General features: G+C 41.9%; 1 protein-coding gene across 5 annotated transcripts in view; it reads left to right on the plus strand.

Moving 5' to 3' along the window:
- Positions 1 to 25212, plus strand: part of MYOT (myotilin) — a 476183-nt gene that overhangs the window by 19090 nt on the left and 431881 nt on the right. For 2 of the 5 annotated variants that reach the window (XM_085617967.1, XM_085617968.1), the window contains exon 2: positions 1799 to 2026. The exons of the other annotated variants lie outside the window; for them this stretch is intronic. The gene's annotated coding sequence lies outside the window, so the exon portion shown is untranslated. The remainder of the gene's footprint in view (positions 1 to 1798; positions 2027 to 25212) is intronic. 5 annotated transcript variants of the gene reach the window in all.

Below are 25212 nucleotides of genomic sequence, written 5' to 3' on the forward strand. Positions count from 1 at the left end.
TTCTGTAGTTTGATTAAAAATACTACAAATAACATAAATTGCATATCTAAGAGAGCTTGAGGCATTTGAAATAGAACAAGGACGAAATATGCAGGTCACCTCACTGTCTTCAGCAATCGCAAAAAAGATGCGACAGAGAATGAAGACCATCAGAATTGGGGTTATCTCTCGTATGTCCACACTTTGACAGTGTTCTTTGTGGAAGGTTCGATTAACTCGACATGACGTGGTCGTTTTAGGTGTCTGAATGGCAGGAACATGTGATGTATTTAAAAAGTAGGCCGTACAGTAAATCTGATAAACTTTGAAAAGTATTTTTCGCGCCCTTAGGAGAGCAGATTGATGTTCCAAAAGCAGTAATCCGGTTAGTAAAGCAGTCTGCCTCCAATTATCTACAAATAAGGTGGTGCATTAGCTAGAACCAGTAGTTTTGAGTGCAGGCGTGATCTAAGTATTGCATCTTTGACCACAATAATTAAGCAGCGCGATGTTCCACATGTTTTAGCTTGTCCAGTGTTTTCACGGCTGTCCGGTTGGAGAGTGGTAAATAGAAAAGTGTCGAGAGTTGTGACATGAGTACAGCATAAGGTTCAAATAGAAGGTAGCCTCTGTAATTCAAGTTCAGTTTCTAACCAGCTTTTATGTTTTTTTGGGAGAAGTTGAATAGGAAAGGTTCTAAAAATGTCCTAGGCACTTTAGTTTGTTCAGCAAGATGAGCTTGATTAAGTGATTTGTAAAGATTTCTTTTGGAATACTGGGTCGAAAGAATCCTGAAAGTACCAGGAGAATGTGCCTAGGCTGTCGGAGACATTTAGGCTTGATTCTGGATTTAATACACGTACTTTCAAGAAGGCTGTCTGGGAAAACTGTTTAAGGACCCAATTCTCAGGAGAGGGATAGGTGACAGTCTTTAATACCCCCGAGCCAACTCCTTTTGGAACTAATATGCGTTGAGTTATATTTTCCCTCTGAATTAGACTGCTTTAAATCGTGTGATGAGCTCAAGCTCCCACCATCATGATTTACAATTTTTGGTTGTTTCAAGGGTGAGTGAAGATAGAAGTAATTGAACCAGTGAATACATGCTGGCTACTATAGAGTACTGTCTGAATCCAATGTTTGCCTTCAAAAGGAAGGGGTAAAAGTTTTTGGTTATGAATAATACAGGTAATATCATGGTGGTTTCTCCATCATAGGAAACGGGGGCTTCAATCCTAATCAAATTGTCGGTAAAATTATTATCTCATGTTTAGCCATAAGTCGGTTGTGCAAGATCTAAAGCACTGAGTCTGGGAAGTACCTTTAGAATAACCATATGAATCGATTAGTCAAGGCTGATACCTAAATTGCCAAGCCTAAAATGTGGACCTGTCAAAATAAGTTTAGAAATATATTTAGCAAAGCAAAATGAAAAAGTATGGAGGCAACATTTCAAAGGGTCTGATCCAGACTCAAATAAAATAAATTTTTAAATCCCATTTCGTAAGTAGATGGAATCTATGGAGGGCAGGAGACGAGGGCCGTCTAGAAATGTGTGTGTAATATGCCAAAAAGTTCTCAGTGGTATCATTGTGTAAAATGTCTATCCTAGAATGTTTCAATATAGAGTGCTGCACAGTACGCCAATTTGCCTTATGTAACACAAATGTTACTCAGTGTGCCAAGGTCCTGCTGTTTGCATTCATCAGGCTGTACTATAGGTCTCAGCTTTGAAACTTTGTGACCCCTAAAAAACAGTGCCCTTGCTTTTACTCCATGCTTAATGGAGGATCTACTTGTTTGTTTGTGTTTTCCCAAGGGATTGGTGTTTTGGAAGCATCATCATAGTGCTCCATGGAGGATTGCAGCCTTGGACGATGATGTAACCCAAAGCTGAGAAACTGTTACCGACAGGGATCTCTGAGCACTTGCTTGCATCAATGAAGGTCATTTAGGGGTTTGCCAGGGGGACAGCTGCGGTCTCTGAACTTCAGCTTGCAACTGGTATCTTGCTGCTTGAGGCAACCACCTTTGTGGTGGAAACAAGGTAATATTTGTTTGCTGTCCTTCAGCAAAAGCAGTGTGTGAGCTCAGATTACTCTTTGGATTATATATGTATACTGATTAATTTTTTGGTAATGTCACCTACTGTCAAGGAGGTGGCTAAAATGATCCAGTCCAGTATTTTGTATCTACCCACATTTCTCATTTCAGACAGTCTGTGTAACTACGTGCCTATTATGTGTGTTTTGGGCTACGTGTTTTTCTGCATGTGCAAAGAATGCCTAGCTGTTTGTGTGCCTGACTGTGTCAGTAATATGTGTCTGTAAGTGACTGTGTGTAACGTGTGTGTGTGTGCGCATAACGTCAGTATAATATATATGTCTACGTGTGTGTTTTTTACATATTGTGTTTGGCTGTACAATGTTTGTGTGCCGCAGATCAAGTCAAGGTTTTATTCTTTTCATTCTAGGACTCGGAATTCCTCTTCATCCTATTATACAACCATGACTACTATTTCTAGAACAAAAAGCAAAATCTAGAAGGAATGAACTACTGGGGTATGGAATGGGGAAACGTTAAGGGTGATAGAGGAGTGTGTACGTCTGTGTGTGCGCGCTTGTGCGTGTGTGCAAAAAAGAGATAGAGAGGGAGAGACAGAAAGAATGAGAATGTGTCTCCCTCCATATGTGCATGTCTGGGACTTCAAAACAGGACTATATCTTATATGGTGAGTGTTTGGATGATGTGTGTGTTGGTGTTATGAATTTATCATGTCTAGGTGTACGTGTGTTAAAAATGATTTTTTGTTTTCTTAGTGTGTATGTTAGGAATATGGTTTTTGTCCACACATGAAGGTGCATTAGATTCATACAAGTGAGCAGAGGCTATGTACACACAGGTGAGATGAGGCTAGCTGCATGTAAACAAATGAGGTGCATGCAGACAGGTGGGGGGCTAGCTGCAAACCGGCCACAGAGGGATTTGTGCTTGCGCATTAGCAGAGCTATATGGATCCAGGTTAGCAAGGCTAAATTCCCTTACATGAAGGGAGGTTAGATTTAAAAAGGTGAGCGAGAACTATGTTGACCAGTGTAAAAGGGGTGTTAAGTGCAGACAGGATAAATGGGGCTACAAGAGAAGGGGAATGTGTCCAACTTCACTCTGAGTACCTGAGGTGGAGCTGTATAAACCTGTGACATGGGATAGGTACACACAGGTAAGAGTGAGTAAGGAACTCGGGTGGGTGCTAAGCACATATAGGTGAGTGAATTCTTTGTGCACAGAGATGAGTGATGTTAGGCGGATGTAGGTAATATCAGTAGTTGCACACAGGTAAAAGGGCAAAGGGTACACAGGGGAAAGGGAGCTGGGACACACAGGGAAAATGTGGGTAGGTGCATAGAGGCGAGCATATAGTCTGGGTGCACTTACCTGGGATGGAGGAAGTTCACGTACACAGATAAGATGTGAGTTAGTGGTCATGGGTACCAGAGAGCCATATGCAGACAAGCAATAGGTGTTGACGTACACATATGTGAGATGTGGAAAGGAGTGCGTGTGGTAGTTCACACAAGTGAGATGTGACAAAGTGCACACAGGGTTGAAAAAATAAATGTATTTTATTGGTTACCACCTACCAAGGGAGTACCAAGGGTTACATCAGTTTGTGGCATGCGCTAGAAACATGATTAACATAATTAGCGTACATCGAGGATGTTCAACACTAGTCCTGGCATGCTGGATCCATGCCAGATTTTTATGATAGCACATCAAATAAATGTACATGAAGTTAACCTGCATGCAAATTTTATGGAGGCAAATATTAGCCTTAAAAGTGACATACAGAAATACTCTTGGACCACTGGTGGATATTCCTGGTGTATATAAAACCAAGCGATTTCCATTACTAGCATTCATGGACTAGTAAATATGTGCCAGACACGTCAGTAAATAAACTAAACATGCTCTTCCCAGAATAGGCATCTGGGAATGGAAAAGGATTACAATTTATGTGAAACGAATATATGCATTTTTGGTGTTCATTTGTGCCTGGGGCTAGGCTTTTGGAATCTTTGTGCAGACGGGCTGCTCTGCGCTCCGCCTCTTGCCAGTGTATATTTAATTATTATGCTTTTATGAGACAACGCTTGCCATCTGAGGTTATGTCTATTTTTTCCTAGGCATGCAGACGCTTTGCATGGGTGTTGAGGTTGTATGAGGAACATAGTATGGTTATGGCCAAGGCAAGTGATTATGGTTTGCACATTATTACTGTGCTGATGCATTTGAGGCTATGCCCATTATCTGAATTCACGGTTAGGAATAGGAGATCTATAACTGGGTTATTTTTTTTTTTCCCATGGTCAGTCATGCACACGTCTTTCTATTGAGGGTAGAACACATACTTGCAAGAATGAAGATGTTTTTACATTCACAAGGCTTATTATTGTGGTAGAGCTCAAGGATACATGGAGCAGCTAGCTACGGACTACATACCCTACAAAATCCTGTTTAGCATCGTCAGACCTGGTATCCTGACCAACCTTCAAACCAAACAAACACAGAGGTATGTCCCTTGGAGCCCCAGACTGGAAATGAACACTTGGATGGAACATCATGGAGGTAGATCTCTTGGAGTCCAGAGACCCAGACTGTGCAACTCAGTCAGATAAAGAATATGAAGAATATATTTACTAAGTTAAGTAGCACAATTATCATCGTATGCACCTAGACGCCAGATAAAGACTTGACCAGGAATCTGAAAAATACACAGTCTGAAAAGTAGCTTTTTATGGCACTTAAATACGTTAGTCCTGCAAATATCTTTTACAAGCAAGTTTGTCTGTTGTTTATTTTCAGGTGGGAATATTGTCACATAATTATTTTGTGTTCGTGTGTCAGAGCTTTAGTGCTTACTGTTCCCACTTCCATCATGTAGTTCCTTGTTCCTTTTGCCCTACCCTGCTCCCTTTCCCTAGACTTTAGAATTATCTTTTTGCTTCCACTCAGGATACGGCGATGAAGATTAAAGGTCTCCATGTTTCTTTTTCTTTTGGGGGTGGTGCGGAGGATGAGGCTCTCCCCCAATGCAGTCTTTTAAATAAGAAAAAACCCTGCTTTTCTCGGTTTCGCTGGTCCATGAATATTTGCGGGATACCTGCATTTTTCTGTGGGAACATGCAAATAGCTTTGTCAAATTTGAGCTATTTCACCCAGTCCCACTCAAAACCTTATCAGTATTTGAACCTGTACTTTTTTTGTCATGTCCCTGGAGATCACATGGTTGGTTCCTATTGACAATGTATTATGTACATTGAAAACTCCAAAGTATGTAAAAGACATCCACGGCAGTCCATGACAAGGGCAACTCAGTTATCATAATTCTCTTACCAAATTAGACATTATAAGACAATGTAATTTCTGTAGTGAAAGGAGCATGGCATGGGTTTCAGTTTAATCCCTCCTCCTTATACCATATACCTAATATAAAGGATGTTAGGATTGGGGCTCGATGATTGACACCTCCCATGCTAGATATAATTGAAATACAAAAAATATCTCCATACTGTCCTATCCTTTCTCCAGCTAGAACCATGACAAAACCATGTCCATAATTGATTTTCTGCTTTAGACATTAGTTTTCTTTTAGGTATATGGTAGGAGGAGAAAGGTAGTTGACAACTTTCTGGTCTCTGTTTGACCATAAGCATGACATAAAGACTTCTATGTCTGTCGAAGTGGGAGAATCAAAGCAGCTGAGACCTTGTAACTATCACATACCCCCTCTCACCAAAGGCATAAAACCAAGACTGTTGGGTCTTAAACCAGAAGACTCCCCTCTACAAAATTAGAAGTCTCGTGGTCCTCCCTCTTCCAAAAGGGAGAAGCATTGTTTAAAACAGTTGGCCTTCCTATTGAATTCATGCTCTCATTATACACCTCCACAGTGCTCCAGGAAGCGAGTTGCACTGCCCTTTGAGACCCTGCTTTCCTCCCGGTGGGATCCAAAAAGCAAGGAAACCTGTATGGTCAGGCTTTCCCTCCAGTGCAGTCTTTTAAATAAGAACAATCTCTGCATTTCACAGGTTATCTTCAATCATGCTGTACGTTCTTGACACCGTTCTGGAAGCCCAACTCGCCCATTAAGATTTGCGGGATACTTGGATTTTTATGTGGAAACGTGCAAATAGTTTTGGCACATTTGAGCAATTTCACCATGTCTCACTCAAAAGGATAAGGTACTCAGTCAGCCCTATCAGTATTTGAACCTCTACATTTCTCCACTCTGAGATCTTTTACTGTTTTTCTTTTATTTATTTTTTTATTATTGAAAACCATATCAAATAGATAGCATTAAATACAAATATACATCCTTTACACTCCATCAATAACATCCGAAGGGGAGAAAAGTGACACCAATAGATCATACAACATGCATCTAATAGTTATTAAACGGGGAGAGGAAAGAAAAAAGGACCATACAATAGATAGAACACCCAAAATTTCAAAACTATATCCCCTGATTCCAAAAAAAGGCCAGCCCAATTATGTTAAGTAAACCTTCCATGTTAAAAAATGCCCTATAATTCATAAAACGAAGGACACATTGAAAGATACAACCAATTAAATACTGACTTAAGAATTACAGTCGAAATACAATTTCGACTTTTACTGTTTTTCAATACTTTTTCATACAGCGCTACTGCTGCTTTACAAAATTCATACCTCCCCATCTTTAGAGTTGAGACTTGGTTATGACCTTTTTTTTTTACCTCAACACGGTCTTGAAGTTAATTCTCTTGGGTGAATTTAAATAATGATAATAAACGTGATTCTTTATTTGTCTCAAAATGTCCCTCTTGCTAACAGCTTAATGTTAGGAAGTGGTGATATAAAAAAATACTGTTTGCTTGTATGAAACCACACACCAAATGAAGCAAAAATAGTCTGATATTTGTTTTAAGGTTTAATCCGTTGGCTGACTTTTCCTACAAAGAACTGAAATCATCAAATATATTTTTCCAAAGGGTTGTATTTTACCTGAATAGTATTTTTCCCCATTAAATTAAACATTAACCCTAAAATAAGCCTTTTTGGCAGATTAGCAGTGTAAACATTCTCTGTTAACCAAAGGGACAGCTAGATGGGAAGGTTGGAATGAGCATATTTCACAAATAATTGGTGAATATTAAATAACGTGCACAGACATTCTTTACACCTAAAGCAAAAGTTATTTCCCAGCTTCTGGCGAATTCTTGGATAAGGAAATAAGTGTCTAGCCTAAAGGTTCACGCTTGCAGGAAAAGGTAAGCAAAGAGGTCTATCCCTCTCCAAGTCTTAAATGAGTCTGGCTCTCTAACTGTGGGAACAGACATTAAAATAACAGGAGCTTCAGACACATCCTTATCTCCTCTCACACCACCAGAAACCAAACGAATTGTTACTTGTGAGGAGTGTCTGTATCCCCCCTTAAGTTTTCCATCTCATTGGAACTGGGATTGTAAACTGTAACATTAAAAATCCCGTCGTCCAGGTACGTGATGAACTGAAGATCTCTTCTGACCAATAAGTGTCACTGCTAAATTCCTCTCTCCAGGCATCACTATCAACAGTCTAATACAAGCAAAACGCCTTTCTCTATCTAACGAGATGCACAATAATGCACCTGGTAAAATATACTGGCAAGGCTCAGCAGTCAATATGAACTTTGAATACATTCTTATACATATTCAAATATAACTTTAAGAATAAGTGCAAAACCTAAATATTAAATGTATGATTATATGTTTGAACTGAACATTAGTGTACTCTTATATGAACCTATAATCCCTACAATGATTACATTTCATTAATACATTTAAATGCTTCACACACAGTAAGAAAGTTAAGACACAAAGAGGGTCATTAGCATGGCCCATACCCCCGGGAAATGGGACCGCCCGCAATGCATGCGGCAGTCCCGCACATCCCATTAGGATGCGCCCGCCACACTGGCGGGTGCATCCCGCATTTCTAACATTGCGGCGGGCGGTGCTGAAAGCACTGGCCGCCGCAATGCCAGAAATGCAAGTTGTGCATTTGACAGTACAACGTGACAGGCACCGCGCGGTGCTTGCCACGTTGTACTGTCAAATGCAGGGGGGTACCATAGGTACCCCCCCATGTGCACCCCCCCACCTCCCAGAATCCATGGGGGCCCGCTACGGGCCCCCAATGTTGAGAACCGCATGCCGTTCCATGGCGGCGTTGCCGCCACTGAAAGGCATGTCCCCGCATGTATTCTAATATGGATGGCGGTGTCTACCAGACACCGCCACCATATTAACAGCTTTTCCGCCCGGTCGACTCATCCACAGGGCGGAAAACTGGCGGACGGTCCGTCCGTCCGCCGGGGTCCCCCCCGCCATGGTAATGTGGCGGGGGGAAATTTGCATGGGGCGGGGGAATATCTCGGGTGGATCGCCACCGCCATGCGGGCGGTGGCGATCCGCCTGACATACTAATGGACCCCATAGTGAATATAATGTCAGTTATCAGTATATAATTGCAGAATTGTGACAAAGTGTGGAGCTGCTCCAAGTACATGTCCTACATTTTAAATACAATGCACCCTGTCCTGTGGGCTGTTTAGGGTCTACCTTAGGGGTGACTTGCATGTATTAAAAGGGAATTTTAGGCTTGGCAAGGGTTTTATTTTCGCAAGTTGAATTGGCTGTTTGAAAGTAAATGGCAAAAAATGTAAAAACTAGCTTTTGCATAGCACTGTGTTCTCAAGGCCACATCACACCCCACCTGAGAGACCTGCACTGGCTGCCCATCAACAAGAGGATCACCTTCAAGCTCCTCACCCACGCACACAAGGAACTCCACGACACCGGACCAGCATACCTCAACAGGCGACTCACCTTCTACACCCCGAACCGCCAGCTCCGCTCCGCCGACCGTGCCCTCGCCACCATCCCCCGCACCTGAAGAGCGACCTCCGGCGGCAGATCGTTCTCCTATCTCGCCGCCAAGACCTGGAACACCCTCCCTATCCTCATACGGCAGACCCAAGACCTACTAACCTTCAGGAGACTACTCAAGACCTGGCTGTTCGAGCAGTAGCATCTAATATGTATAAAGAAAAACGATGTAGAGGGATCAATCTCTTGTTTATTTAAACACAAGAAACAATGAATTTTCTTGGCAATCTATTTTTTCTTATATCAAAACTTCCAATAATTATTTTTCAGAAGCGGATATCTCTTGGTGGACATCAGAGTACTTTACACGTAATATATCCATAAACAAACACAAAAAAAGCTCATTACACAACAACCTCTATATACAACTTCATACAACATATATACATTTTATATACACAACAATGTATCACATATAAATTCCCCTGACTATTGCTACAAATATGTACACTTCTTATTCACAGTTATACATTCAGAGGTAATCCTCTTGGCGTCAGAGGTATTACTCCTCTCCTGATTTATTAATATGCGCCAAATAACTTATTTCTTAGTCAACCCAATCTGTGGACTCCTCATAGATCAGTGTGTCAAGCAGTAGCAGCACACCCCCCCGCCCGTGCCTTGAGACCCTCACGGGTGAGTAGTGCGCTCTACAAATTCCTTGATTGATTGATTGATTTGCCTACCTTATCATAGTTAACCAAGCCTACAAGGTAATATTGGGTTTCCCTCTTGTGTATGATATTCCACTCAGAACAGGCCAGGAGCTCCCCTTCTAGACCCAAGTAGTTTCTGTCTGTGTCAGCTAGGATGTGAGCCAAATACAAAGTTGGATGTTCCAAACCATCATCATCTTGAGTCTGCAACAGCACGGCCCGTACAGCCATTGGGAAGTGTCCATCTCCACAATAAATCTTTTTGGTGGGTCTGGATGTTGAGGGATTGGATCTTGAGTGAAGATTTGTTTTAGCTTGATGAAGGCACCTTGGCAGGAGCATCCCAATGAATGATGATGTCCCTTTTTATTTTTTTATTTTTTTTAAATTAAGTGTTTTGTGTGCAAGGAAGCACGATACCATAATACAGCAAATTTACACTCCGCAAACAGTGTCCGCTAGCTTAAATAAAAAATGTTGAGGCGCGAAGGTGCATGACTCTTCTTTAATTCGGGAGCGCAAGCCCGACTGGCGCGCCACTTGTCTTTGCTGTCCACAAGCAGGAACAGGATGGACACAAATCCAACCATCCTGGAGCTTCTCTAATGCGGTTTTCAGCATGAAAGCAGTTTCAGGATTGGTGGTAGCAGGCTCACCCAGCGCTCATTTTGAGGCTGGGTGCCTGTGCAAGCAATCACGGCCTTTGGATTGCTGGGTCTATAGTGCGCATGTTGGGCTGGCTGTCACAAGACTGCCGCCAATCTGACATGCCCACCATAGACTAGTGCTGTCATCCTGAATTTGCAGGATTCAGCCCCGTCCCCACCATCCCGCTGTACACAGCGCGAGCTAGTGCTGTAGGAAATAAATAAAATGGCATTGACATGCCATTTTATTTATTTGTGCTTGACTGCTGTGCTTGCAGCAGGAGTGGTGACATTCCTCTGCTCCTGAGGAGTAGCCATTCCTGTCAGCAACGTTTCCAAGATTTCATAGACGGCTTAGTTAGGTTCACATAGAATATGGTACAGATGATACAGGCAATGAGTGCAGTGCCGCAGATCTGGAGTCCACGCAGGAGGAAGGTCTTTGTTACACCTGGAGAGCCAGGTAAATACTGAAAAGGCTCCAAATGTCCTTGTGGGTGAGTCCTTGCAGGCATTCGCGCCCAGTAATACTTGAGGCCTTCTTGACAATAAACTGCGTCTTTAAGCCAATCTGACAGTTTGGGGCGACCCCGATGGACCATAACTCTTCTTTTTACAATGAGTAGCAACATTGCCGTTAAGCAAAGAACACCTGCTGGTATGTTTCTGACAAACCCTAATGGGACAACAAGCAGGGCTCAGGGTACAGAGCCTGCTATTGGTGCAGATCGGGGTGTACAAAATCTTCCTACTTCCACGGATAGAGTAATTTCTCAGTTACACGCACATACACTCATCATACACTAGGGCCCATTTCACTAACATACACTCTGATTACTCTATTAGCACCGAACCTGTGGAAAGAAAACTCCTAAACACCCTGCATCTACACACAGGTCGATAAGACCTAGTTATTGTAACTGTCCTGAGTCATGATCTAAACAATCTATACTACAATAATCAAAATAGAGTACTCAATAATTGACAAGAAATAATCACCAACACTGTATTTAAAATTATGGTACTTTATCTAAAATTAGTCAAAGGAAATCAATCAGAATAAATCATTTTTCTCATAATTACCTATTCTAGCTAAATGTCAGAATGGGTCAGGACAGGTCTCTCAGTAGAAGTCTCCCGAGTCGCCGTCCTCACAGCATAGTCCTCACCAACGCAGGTTTGGGAAGAAGTGGCAAAGTGGCAAAAACCCTCTCTAGGCTAACAACATTTATAACGTGTTTAACAATAGAAGGCAACATAAAATGTTTTCGATATCCGCTGAACCGCTGAGCAAAGCGGGCAGGAAAGGATGTAGCATCGCTACATTTGGAAAATCTCCGCTCAGAAAAATCACAAAAATAAAAAGACAGAACAGGAACTAAAAATTAAAAAGTATCTTTCCACAACCACATTTCCTCGGAACTAACATCGTGATCGCAGAGTTCATTCATTATGGCTCCTTTGTCCTCCAAGGCTACTCGGATGCATCTGGAGACTTGCCCAGAACTGCTGCTGTCCTCACGGAAAATTTTAACCAGGCGAAGACTGTGGTCAGATGACTCTCGACCATGTTCAGCAAGGCCTTCTCTTCACAAAATTCACTCGAATACAGGCTTTAAACGGTAGCCATTTTCCCACCAGGCCAAAATGTACCATCTTAATTAAAAGAGACAAAACAACGTTACCACAGCATAGTGATTAAACAGTGTTAACCCCACTAATACCCTTATGTGTATGTAATTATCTAGCCTTTTGCAACACAAGAAAAGCATTAATTCAAAAGCGTTTCGTGCTTGAAAATAAACCGCACTCAGCAACGTTTATTTAATAAAACATACACATCATTAATAAGCAAACGAAAGCATTCCCACGTGTCGTTTTTCTTCTCATTAGTACGTGTTGGTAAGTTCAAAACATTTACACAAAACAAATAATAGTTAAAATTAATATTTTATTAATCGACAAATAGACAAACCAGAGCTTTAAAAACCCAATAGATTTTCAACAGAAAACTCTGCTCTAGCACTATCACCGAGTCAATGCAATCCAGTATTGCTGTCCAGTAAGTAGCTATTGCGGAGCCAGACCAAGCAAGATGTAGGAAGTCAATTTCTGCAGCCCTGCAGCACACGCACCTCACCTCCGGCTCCAGTCCCATCCTCCGCAAGGCCGCTGGGATGCAGTATTTATGGTGTACACATTTTTCATGAGTTTCAACCTATAATTAGGCAACTGCATGCTGATATGGAAACGGCAATTTCTCCACTTGTCCTGCGTCAGGACAAACCCAAGTCTGCCTGCCACTTTGACATGGCTGTGGTCTTGCGCACTAGGGCCTTTTCTTGCATTATAGAGTACAAGCGTGAGATGTGTACTAGGGAGTGGGGAGCTAGCATGCAGTCTAGAGCGTGCAATGTCACAGGTTCACTGGGGGATGAGCTATGTATGGCTTTACAAGTGCTGCACAGTCAATGGTAGAGGAAGGTGTTAAGTGGTAAACATGAGGCATGGGCCTGCAGGTTTTGTAGAGGCAAGAATTCACCAGCGTAGAAGTCACCCATTTTCTCCAAGCTCAGCTTGCGCTTAGTGGACTCATCAGCCGTTAAGGGCAAGGCCAGGTTGTCATTAATGAGGATATAAGCAGAATAGAGGCAGTCCAGTCTAGCCCTGTGGCAAAGGCGGTGCCAGGCCATGGTGTCTATGTCCCAGCACAGTCCCGGAGTGATGCAAACTGCTGTGAGCAGAGGGCATGCACCAGCATTTTTCTTCTCTATCGCAGTATGTGGCAGGCGTTGAATGGGATGTACCCAATTGTGTGCAAAATGTGTCTGGGCAGTAATAATACTATTGAATGTCCAGGGCGCACACACACCCCTGTTCAAAAGGGATTGTCAATGTCTTCCAAGACAACCTCGGCTGCTTGCCGGCCTATCTCGGCTGAATTAGGAGGAAGCAAATGTACTTGAGGAATGCTGGGGTAAGTGGAATCGGTATATTCACAAGCAGATCAAGATGGTTCAGGAGCACTACCATTTTTGCAATGTGACAAGTCCGGTGAGGGATAGAGGTTATCTAATCCACACTGGAAGGTGCTCCGTCAGCCACTCCGCCACCCAGCCTTAATTCTCTTTCTAGATCTGGGTCACATCTCTACTAAGATGAATCCTAAAATACCGGACACTGCTGGTTGACCATTTGAGGGGGTACTTGGTGGGGAAGCGTTCTGTGCATTCAGTGAGCAGGAACAGTGTTGATTTCGACCAGTTAATCGTAATTCCAGTGAGGTCCACGTAATAAATTAATTCATAGATGAATTTATGCAGTACGGATGCAATATTCATGGCCAAATTCCTCACGCAATGGGTAACATCATCTATATACCAAGACTCCACTAGCTGCTGCGACATGTAATAAAGGACACGTTTAACATAGTGCTGCCACAAGGGTGCTGTGAGTGGCTCAATGGCAGTAGCATATAGAATCATGGAAAGTGGGCAGCCTTGTCTGGTGCCTCTATTTATAGCTATCGGCTCGGTAACACTCCTGTTGATGTGCGATCCCACAGTCAGTAAAGCCCATCCACCAAAGGAGAGGAAATAGGTGCAACCAGTCCAGTGGATCAAATGCTTTAGTTGCAACAAAGAAGTCTGCCACTGCCGGAAGGTTCTGATTTAAGGTATGGAGGACAGCAAAGAGGGTGCAGAGGTTATGGCTTGTCGACCGAATGGATACACAACCCAAATATGTCCTTCTTTAAGATTCAGGTGATGTCGATAGAAAGCTGACCAAGGTCTCCGATAAATCGTGATAAAAATTGGCAAACCCAAGGAAGCATTGAGCCACTTTTTCATTTGTAGGGGAAGGCCAATTTAGGATGGCTGAGACTTTGTTCTGTTCCATAGAAACTCCTGTGATATTTAAACGAAAACCTAAGTATTCTACCTCAGGTTGATCAAATTTGCACTTTTCCAGTTTACAGTACAACTGATTTTATTTTTTATACATCACACGCATGTCAGTGAAGTGTTACACTGACATGCTTATGATGTAAAAGAGGGTATTTGTAAAATGTCAAGATGTCATAAAGATAGACTATAACAAAGTAATTTACATTGTCAGAAAAAACATGATCCATAAAACTCTGGAATACAGCAGGAGCAACACTTAACTCAAAGGGGATTACACAATATTCAAAGTGGCCTAAGGGAGTCCTAAAGGCTGTTTTCCATTCAGCTACCTCCTTGATGCGCACAAAGATCTAATTTAGTAAAGATTTTAGTGCCCCAGATGGATTCCAAGATATTCTTGATTAGAGGCAAAGCATACCTATCTTTGATGGTCATCTTATTTGCACCTCTAAAGTTTTTGCAGGGTCCGAGTTTGTTTGATTTGTTTGGAACAGAAAACCTAGAGGCGGGTAATTAGTTAGTTCTGTTTTCTTCCTAATATAACTTGAGAGCTTCTTTCTCGGACTCCAAGAGGGAATATATTCTACCAGAAAGAAACTTTGCCTTAGGTTCTATTGGAATGGCAGAATCAAACTCATAATGAGGAGGTAAAGAGTTCTTTGGGTATCTCAAAATATCAGAAAAATCTTAATATTGCACTGGTATAGCCTGTAGTAAATTGATTGCACCAGAGTCGTCCGTGGGTGCTTTAACCATCTCCTTGGGGGTACAGGAATCCTCTAAAGAAAAACAAAATTGGGGGCAAAAGTGATAGGATAGGGATATTGTTTAAGTTTCCTAGTTGATGTACTGATTTTGACGGGATAATCACAGCACTCGTAACATGATTATATGATTTGGGGAGGCTATGAGATTGAAGGATGCATTTTCATGGTGCCTTACAAAAGTTAGCTTTAATGGAACTGTCATTTCCTAAACTGGTCTGGAAACCAAAGGTGTACCGGCGACAGTCAGAACCTGCTCTGGAATCTCCTTGGTAATTATGGGAACACCCTTCTCTTGAGCCCTATTCCCATCCTGGATAAATACCACTTGCCCCACTGTAAAGAAGTGCTAGAATCTTCTCCTTTCTTCCATTTGAAGTTTCTAATAGAACCGGCAGGAGGAAGAGAGATGTTTGAGACTCTTCTGAGGTTCTGAATAAAGCGATTTAAAACTCTGCCGTCTTTTCCTCTTTCACAAGAAACAGGATCTGGTGTTTCCGAAGGGTTTTGTGGGCAAACAGGACAGATTTGAACCAAGTGTTCTGCAGATCTACAATACATGCAAAGTCCTTATTTACTGTGATGTTATCTTTCCGGCTTAGATAATTCCCCTTGTGCAACAGCAATCTGGATTGGCTCTTCTCCAGCAGGGGTGACAGACCCTTCAGGAGAAGATTCCACTATGTGATCTGGTAACCGAGTACTTCCAGAAGAGGAGGAAGACCAGGCCCTCGTTCTTTTGTACAAGCCAATATTTGATTGGATAAGGCTTGTTCCATTAAATAATAAATTGTTTTTGCATGAGCTGAATGGACAAGATCATCTTTTTTTTACTTCTATAAGACTTCTGCAAAACAGTGTGACAGAGGTTCATTCTATCCATGCAGTCTCTGCTGCCAACTGATGTACGCATGTAATATAAGACAATGCATCTTGATTTCCTTGTCGGATTTCACAGAGGGTCTCCTCAGTAAACTCCAATTCTGGTCTTTCAAACATCCGTCTGATTGGTGTCAAGAAAGTTGAATAGTTGGAAGAAAATGGATATTTTGACTCTACTAGAGGAGTTTTGCAAACCAGGGGTAGCCCAGACAGGGCACAGATGATCTAGCCGACCTTGGCTCTATCCTGACTGAATTGTCCTGGATGGAAGGAGAAGAAGACTGTCAGAGAGTCAATGAACTCCCTCAGCTTGTGTGGATCTCCAGAAAAGCGTGGAGTTGCTGATGAAACTATTACATCTGAGGCCCTAGCAACTAGAGATTGTCATAGAGTGTGAGTTCCCGCACGTAGCTGTTGAAGTTCTTCTGTCTGCTGCTGGATAGTCTGATGCTGCGATTGAGCTTGACCGGCTTGATCTAAAGGTGCCATGGTCTGGGCTTTTTCCATCTCTCCAGGTCCAAAACCAAATTCTAGGCATCACAAATTGTTGTCCTTCGAAGAATGATGCCTAGCTGAAGTTCCTTAGTAGCAGTTGGATCGGTAGGACCAGGTCTTGATGGTCCTGGTTTGCCAGAGGTAAGGGTGACCCCCTTTTAGTAGCCCTCAATGCCATTGAAATTAGACCGCACCAAAGCAGATAGTGCCTTTCAGAAAAAGTCCCTGAGGGAGGTAAAAACCAAGTGGGCAGAGTAGTTCCAGGAGAAGGCGAGGAATCCAGTGACCAGATCAGTGACAAGGAGCAGGCTGAAGAATCCAGAGAACAAGCCAGCCACAAGGTTCATGCTGAGAAGCATGCAGGAATACTAGGGAAAAGAAATACCAAACAGGAACCAGGAATAACTCGAAAAAAGTTTGGAGCAAAGAGGCTAACAACAAGACTGCCAAAGTGTTGCAACAAAGGTACAAGAATTCTGAGTTTCTTTAATACCCTCGAGTTCAGGTAATGACGTCAGGAAAGATGGCGCCGTATTGGATTGGGAAGGCCTAAATTAGTCTATGGGAGGCCTGCCATCTTTGATTGGGAACTAGATCTCCTGAACCCTAGCTAGAGGATTCTTGGAAGAGGATTGTTTCTGGCTATGGAGGCCCCAAAGGAGCATCCTTGCCTCTACTCCCCAGGAAAAGAACGGCGATGTAGGAGATTATACCGGCGGGCCGGCCGACACCAGGTAAGTGTCTGAAAGGAAGGAGGTGGCCTGCCGGCTCTCCCTGCACCTCTCCTGCCTTTCACCCACAGCGCACTCTGCCAATCAGTAAATGCCATGTAATCGGCATCAGGCAAGGCAGCAGAGCAACATACAGTAGCTTGCTGGGATAAGAAAACAAGAAGCGAGGAGTAACAATTATAAACAAAAAGGCAAAAGAACAAAGGAGTCACAATGCCACTCCAAATCACTCACCCTCAACTCAAAAGAGGTGTCAAAAGTATTGTGATTTCAAGAATATTGTTTGTGAACTGAGGTGGTGGAGTAAGCTAAAGAATGATGATGGATTAAACCCAGATGAGTTGACTGGGGGTGGGTGTTTGATTTGCTAAAACGCTCCGTCCGTCATCCCCTTTGGTATCGCTTTGTTCGCCCTAAATTGGCAGGGTATGCCCAGACGTGGGTCCCTTGCTCACTTTGCCACTGGATTTAAGATAGCCTGGCTGATGAGGGTTATGAACCCGAAACCGGTCCCAGGATGCTTGTTTCCGGTCCAGGGAAGACATGGCTTGGCAGTTCGGACTGGACTGTTCCCAAGACGCACAGTGTCAGACTGATTTGCATATGGCCATGTCTGAACTGGGGTGGTGGAGTGAGCTAAAGAATGATGATGGATTAAACCCAGATCAGTTGACTGGGGGTGAGTGTTTGATTTGCTCAAACGCTCCGTCCATCATCCCCCTTTGGTATCGCTTTCAAGAATATTGTGGCAAAGAATATTGTAGTTAACAATATCATGTTTTAAGTGTTTAATGTTTTTTTAAACTATAGTTGTAAAAACAATGTTTAAATCATTTCCCCATGTTTTTAATACCTTTTGTCTTGCAAGATATTATTTTAATGTAAATCCTTTATTCATTTTTTTGGTATAGTTTATTTGGTAACATATTTAAAGTCTGCATTATTTATTTTAGCTTGTAAGTCGTAGGGTGAATTTTTTTCAAAATATATTTTAGAATTGTTTACAATAATTAATAATCAGATTTTAAAAAAAGTTAATTTCTTAAATAAACTGTCAATTATTTCATGTATATAATAATGAATTTTGGTAATTCATTTTTTTAAGTGTTGGTCAGATTTTTCCTTAATTGTGCTGTGTTTTAGTATTTTGGTTAATAATTACCTTTAGACTATTATTTTCCTGATTGAGTCCTATTCATTTTTTCTAATATTACTTTTATTTGTTTTTATTGGTGTTGGGTTTTTAGAGTAGCAGCTTGAAAAGTGTATTTAAGTGTATATTTGTAAGGTTTTTTTAATTAGCAATTATTTTTCATCACTATTATTTTGTATATGATAATTTTTTGTTTTAATCTTAATTTCTAAATATTTATTTATATTAGATGATGTTAAATTTTATGTTTTAATATATTTATTGAAATACATTTTTTTTTTAACAGTTCCAAAGTCTGACATTTACCCTACAGTTTCTTATGTGTCAGTAGGAATAGTAAATCTGCGCTCTCCAATGTTAAACACTTTCCTTTCTGTTGCCCAGGTTGGAATTGGAATAGTAAATTTGACCCCTCCAATATCCAACACTTTTCCAACTGATGCTTATGTTGGAGTGGAAATGGTAAATCTGACCCTTCAAAAGTCCAACACATTCCGTACTATTGCTCAGATTGGAGTGGGGCTAGTAAATCTAACCCCTTCAAAGTTTTGGTTTAACATTTTTTTATTAATTTTCTTTTCATATTAATCTTTTTATTGTCTGTTTATTTTGTATATTGTTCAATATATATAATTTTGAAATATTCTAATTATTATTATGCACTTAGTTTTATTATTCATTTGTGTTGAAATGTCTTATTTATTTTCATATTATGTTTTATTTGTTACATATATTTTAAAGTATATATTGCTTTTTTATGTTTTTAAGTTACATTTGTTTATTTATTTTCTATTTTATATGTATGAATTTTCTTAAATGTTAAAGTTAATATAATGGTAAATATTTCAAATGTAATATACTTACCTATTTAATGACTATATTTTGGTCCACTATATTTTGTTGTGGATATTTTGCTACTTTACATAGATGGTATTTTTGCGATATTTAAAATTGTAATCTTTTTGTTGGAGATATATCATAGAAGCCATTCTAGTTGTATTCCTGTGTATCAGTGGCTTTGTAATGTGTGTAAGATTAGCTCCCTCATATGTTGTCTCACATATTCATGCAAAAAATAACAACAACTGATCTAGAAAGATGTCTGTGTGCATCTCATTGTTTTTAACATCTTAGTCATCCAGTGATTCATCAACCCTATGCACAATGAAACATCTACAAGGATGCCTAACCAGTTGCCCAATGCATCAAAAATTCCCCCTAAAACAAAATGTTAAAACCGAGACCTACAAACCCAAGCACCCACAGATATTCCAAATTCATGGTGATTCACCTGGACATCTTACAACCACCTATTACATTCTCAGAACTCTTTACCAGCACAAATTCCCAAATACTCTCAAGGCACCAATCTGAAGAGCTTCACAACAACCTTACAATATATACAACCCACACTCAAATACAAAAATCGCCTGTAAATAAATATTAACGGATATGGGTAAAAGATGATGCAGTTGGATTCCCTTTGAAACAAATATGATGATGCACCTATCTGAAGAGATCCACAACAACTTTGCAATATTTACAAATCCACACTCAAATCCACAAATTACCTGTAATGCAATATAAACACATATGGGTCAAACTTGATGCAGTTGTGTACTCTTTGAAATATGATGATGCACACATAAATACCATACTAATCAGTCGGAAAAGCAGTCTTCCATCAACTGGTATTGTTGCCTAGTGTTCCTGTTCTTATGAGAAAGCTTTACACGTCTGGTATCCCTACAACCACGAGATCAAGGGAAATTCAAATATAGGTCAATGATACTTTAATTTTGGACAAGACTGAAGATATAGATCTTATTTTGAGAAATGTCATGCAAAATAACACAGACATGCAATTTTCCTCCAATGTCTTCTAACCAGTTAGTCAGAAGATTACTGGCTGGCTTTCCAAACCTGATGTTAAGTTCCCTTTGTTAGACAAATAATTTTAGTTCTGTGATTATTATTCAAATAGAAATAGTGTGGGCTGCTTACTGGGAAGGCAGATGTAGACATGGACTGTCAGGAGTTCATGGACTGTGATGTTAAGTCGTCCTTACACACCTACCCTGGTGGTGTAGGACCGGAGAAGAGATGTGTGGTTGTTTGGGGGTGGGGTGGGGTGGGTATTTGGGGGAAAAGGGAAGATGCTTAAGAAAATCATATTTCTGCCTCTTCGTTTGTCTCGCCAAGCAGAGCATTATGTCCCTATTTGGTAACTCACAGGTTCATATACATGGATACTCACAACAATGCAAGGGGCAAAGGGGGATTACTATTTAAGAAACCATTAATACACATTTATGAAATCTGACTCATTGGTTTTGGTAGTAGCAGCAGCAGCATTATTAATGAGCCAGTAGATATGACCAGGACACCAACCATGAAACCCAAGGAAACCTGTAACTCAAAGACGAATACTGACAGCAGTGTAGCTGGACGAGCTGGAGTCTGGAGAGTGCCCTAAAGAGAATGGGTTCAAGAACTTGACCTGGAGAGAGAAAAGGGAAAGGAAATTGACAAAACAAGAAGGGTAGAGTCAAGGTACAAACTGGAGCAATAGCAAAATGCCAGAGAGGACTAGGATGAATCGCAAGGCACCATATTCCTTTCTTGCACCGTTCTACTCTTCTTATGCTGCACCTGCTAATTCTCTTGCGGAAGAATCTGCATTGACCCATAAGCGATGTTGCTCTGTCCTACAGGGACAGCTATGGTTGTATTCCCAGTTTCTACAATACAGGGTCTACTTCCCTTTTTACAACAGTCGCCAACTTCCTATTTCTAGTATCATGTATCTTGGGACTAGTTTGTTGCATCTGTTTCTTGGCAGTACCACCTACCTCGATGATTTAAGATACCAAACCAGATTTGTTAGGGTGTTGGAGGTGACATTTGATCACTAATTTATGAGCATGTACAAAGTCAGCAGGTTCCCAGTACCTCTCTGAGCCATCATACCCTTTACATTATACTCCAAAGAGCCACCCACTATCAGAGGGGAAGCAGAAGGACTTGTTCTTCCCTGTATAAAATGAGCCACTTGGCATACTTTACAATGCATTGAAAAGAGACAGCCAATGGGCCAAGGAAGCCTCCAACTTGAGATTAGTAAATGGACTCACTCACACATTTGATACTAAATGTGAGGTGAGACCAGGAAATGGGCAAAACCTTTTTTGACAGGCAAACTATATCTCCTACCTGGTACTGACGAGCAGGCCAAAAAATGTTTGTCAGGTAAGTGTTTTGTTGTGCTTTAATTTGTTGGAGATGCTGATAGGCAGAGTGTCTAACATATCTGACCTTATGTAATAGTTGAAGGGATAGTTGTGGGAGACAATACTATATGCATACTAATATGCAAGAATATAAGCCATAACTGTAAAATATCCACAATATTAACTGAATACCTCATTCCATAATAATTATCTCCAGAAGATAGGGGAGCATGAAGATGCTGACTAAAAAAAGAGTCTTCCCACTACAGTAGCCTTAGGAATCCATTTTGAGGGGAGTGAAATGGTCTAGTTTTGTAAAGAAATCTACTACTACAATCATATTCCTGTAACCTTAGCAGTTCATTAATGGAATCTGTTTACATCATAGTACAAGGTTGTGTAGGTGTGGGTGGGATAGCTTTATGTTTTTGTTTGTACACAGAGAGAGCAATTTGATACATAAATCTTTATTTTTCTTTCGTCTGGAACCACCACAAATATTGATCCAAAAGTTCTGTCTTAGTCCTTCTTCCATAATATCCAGCCAGAGGGGGAATTGTAATTCGGGCGTGGGTAAAAACACAGCTCTGTAGTAATAGAACAATGATTGTTGCTGCACCCTGATAGGTCCACCCTGCTTTGGGGAAAACTATTGGAATATACTGCCTAACTCTTAGTTTCTTTGCCCGAGTGTGAGTAACCCTATACAGGTAGTCTGCTTTATTTGGGCTCATCCTAGAATGGCTTTGAACTGCATAATAATAACCTCAAAATTAGTAAGCTTGGTGCTTTGCTATAGTTACCTAGAGAAGGCCAAAACATGTCATCCTTGCTTGCATAGGAAAAGATAAAGGCTATCTTTGCTGAACCAGATGCCAATGATTGAGTTCTAGCTAGAAAACGCAGCAGGCATGCAAAGGATGCTTGAAATCCGTGAGGGTCACCTGAGAATTTTTCAAGAGCTGCCAACTGTATACAAGTGATGGAATAAGCACCGCAAGCAGACATTACCCTCACTGGACTTATTTTGGAATCCGTTCCCTAACTTGGAGGAATAGAGCCGGAGTACTCACTGGACGATAGGATTGCCCCGTGTGCAGTCGAAGTCATTTGAATAAGACAGTTGTGCAAAAAGAACTTTCCTGTCGTGCAGCATCAAGACCGGGCTATATTTTATTGCTGGTTCAATGGCTGGAGCCTTCATTTGCTAGGGACTCTCGTCAGCACCCATGTTTTAGGCCTGGCAAACTGTCGGGGGTTTATAGAATGAGATGCAAACGATATCCTCCCTAAGCTCCTGTCACGACACTAAAGGACAACAAACAACAGAGACAGAACGTGGGGGAAATGGGGGGGGGGACACTGGTCCTATTCATCTTTCTTCTTAAGCAAATAATGCCTCTGACGCTATTTGTTACCTCACGTGTTCAACTTTGACTTAGACTGACTGAAATGCACAAGGTTACCATATATAATCCACCATTACTTTACATTTATGACATTTGGCTGTCGTTTATTGGTTTCTGTAGGTGCAGCAATATTAACGAACCAGCAGGGAAAACCAGGACACTGACCATGCAGCACAAGGAAACCAGCAACTGAATGAAAACTACAATCAACAGTGTAACTGCAAGACTCTGTAACCAGGAGAATGCCCAAAAGAGAACACATCTAATAACCGGAATGGGAGAGTGTAAAGGGGAGGTAACCTGGAAAAAAAACCAGGAAAGGTGTGGTATATGGGGGCCAGGTGCAAACTGGTAGAACAGGGGAATGCTGGAGAATAAATCTGGACATGGTGCCAGGCGCCATGTGCATTTCTTCCGCTGTTCTTACTCTGCTCCTGCCAGATCTCACCCGGAAGGTCATGCAGTGGCCCAGAAGTGTTGTTGTTTGTATCTTGTGACTATTTTACTGTGAGAAGTTGGCCTGGTATATGCTATCCACTAGTTATAGTGGGCACCCTGTACCAGTCCAAACAACCCCTTATTGATGATAGGTTAAAGACAACCTTTATTGAAAGCTATCCTAGTGGTAGCTATGAAGAGCAGCCTTCAGATTAAGTCTTGAAGGAATGTAAAGCAGCTTGTTTTACCAGTCTATAATCTCTTGAATGGCTAAATGAAAGACAATCACACCAGGTATATATATAAAATATATGTATTTATTTCTTAACACACCCTCCTTTTTATGAGGCTAGAGGTCAAAACAGGTAAGTTACACTTCAAATATGACCGTAAAATAGCACAAATACACGTCAGGCCCTAGGGGCGAGCCAAAACATATACTAAAATAGTGGTATAAGAACCACGACTTAACTAGACACAAGGCCTAGAGCCTGTAGAATTGCGGGGACCCCAAGGAACCACCCAAGCTAGTGACACGGGACCCACGGGGGCCGTGTGCAGTGTGAGAACACAGCCGCGAGCTCCTGTTAGCTTCTATGGGGAAAGTCGCGGTTAGATTTTTAAAGATTAGGGACACTTAGAAATGAGTCAGGACCAAACCCTTTGGGACTTAGGAAGTTCTAGGGCCAACACCCATGGGAGCACCAGAGTACTCGTGTTACCTCACCAGGTAAGCCGGGTGCATAGTTGTCAAATGGTGTCGGGTCGCATCGTCGATTTCAATGGGATCTGGCAAAGAAGTGCTGCTCCCGGGAAGATGCGAAGTATCCAAAGAGATCCAAGCCTGGATCAAAGATGAGAAGAACCTGAAAGTAGAGGGGACAGAGTCTGGGTCACTTGCCAGTGACTAGGAAGGCGATAGGCGGATGCCCACCGATGTTGGGTGATTTCAGGTGAATGACATGAAGCTTCACTCTTCAGCCATGAGGACCAGGAGACGTGGAGGATGACCAGGAGCTGGATTCGAGCTGCCCCACAAAGGATGTCAAGTGCTGCAGCATTGGTGCCCAGATTGGACACAACAAGCCTTGGCAACAGCAACCCACGCAGAAAGGAGAAAGATGCTTTGGTGCAGACCAGCATGGTCTGTGGGACTCACCACTTGGTTGGGAGTCAGGGCACGTCTGGAGCAACCAGGGAAGCCCAAGGAAAATCAAAGTTACCCCCTCAGGGACCCACCAGTCGACGGATCAGGGATCGCGAAGGGACCTCGAGTGGAAACACAAAATGGCGGCCCACGGGTCACTCGGGGTGACTAGGTCAACAATCTTTGGTGGATCTTCTGTTCGAGAAGGGGGCTATAAGTAACCTCAAGCACAACTTCAAGAGATGTTGAGAAGTCAATGCACTTGCAAAAGTCCACAGTGACCAGGAGTTCTGGTTCCACGCTACTCACAAGGACTGTGGGTCTCAGCTTTGCTGCGGACTCGGGTCGGCCTCTGAGATGCCTGGAAATCCTCTTCCAGGGCTGCAAGTACTTCGGAGTCCAGCGGGAGCTTCGGAGATGAAGACTGGCAAAATGCTTTGTTGGTACCTGCCAAGCAGGGGAGTCACTCCTTGACCCCAAGGGAGATTTCTTCTGTCCTCTAGTCATTAGTAGAGCGTCGAAGGCCCAGGATTCAGCTTCAGAGTTTCGTCCAGGGATATCTAAAGTTCTGGTTACAGAGGTTCCTTACTTATACCTAAGGAAGGGGTTGGAGTAGCTCTAGGGACCCACCTATGGGAGGGTTTGGAAAGAGGGGTGGCTACACCCATTTGCTTTGTCCAGTTTTGCGCCAGAGATGGGGCTGGAAGCCCCTGAACCGGTTTGAGCTGGACTATGCACAGGGACACCAAATGTGCCTCCAGTGCAGGACTTAAAACCACTCAGAGTGCTCCCACCCAGCCCCAT

The sequence above is a fragment of the Triturus cristatus genome, chromosome 7 (genome assembly GCF_964204655.1).
Source record: "Triturus cristatus chromosome 7, aTriCri1.1, whole genome shotgun sequence".
NCBI classification, from domain to species: domain Eukaryota; kingdom Metazoa; phylum Chordata; class Amphibia; order Caudata; family Salamandridae; genus Triturus; species Triturus cristatus.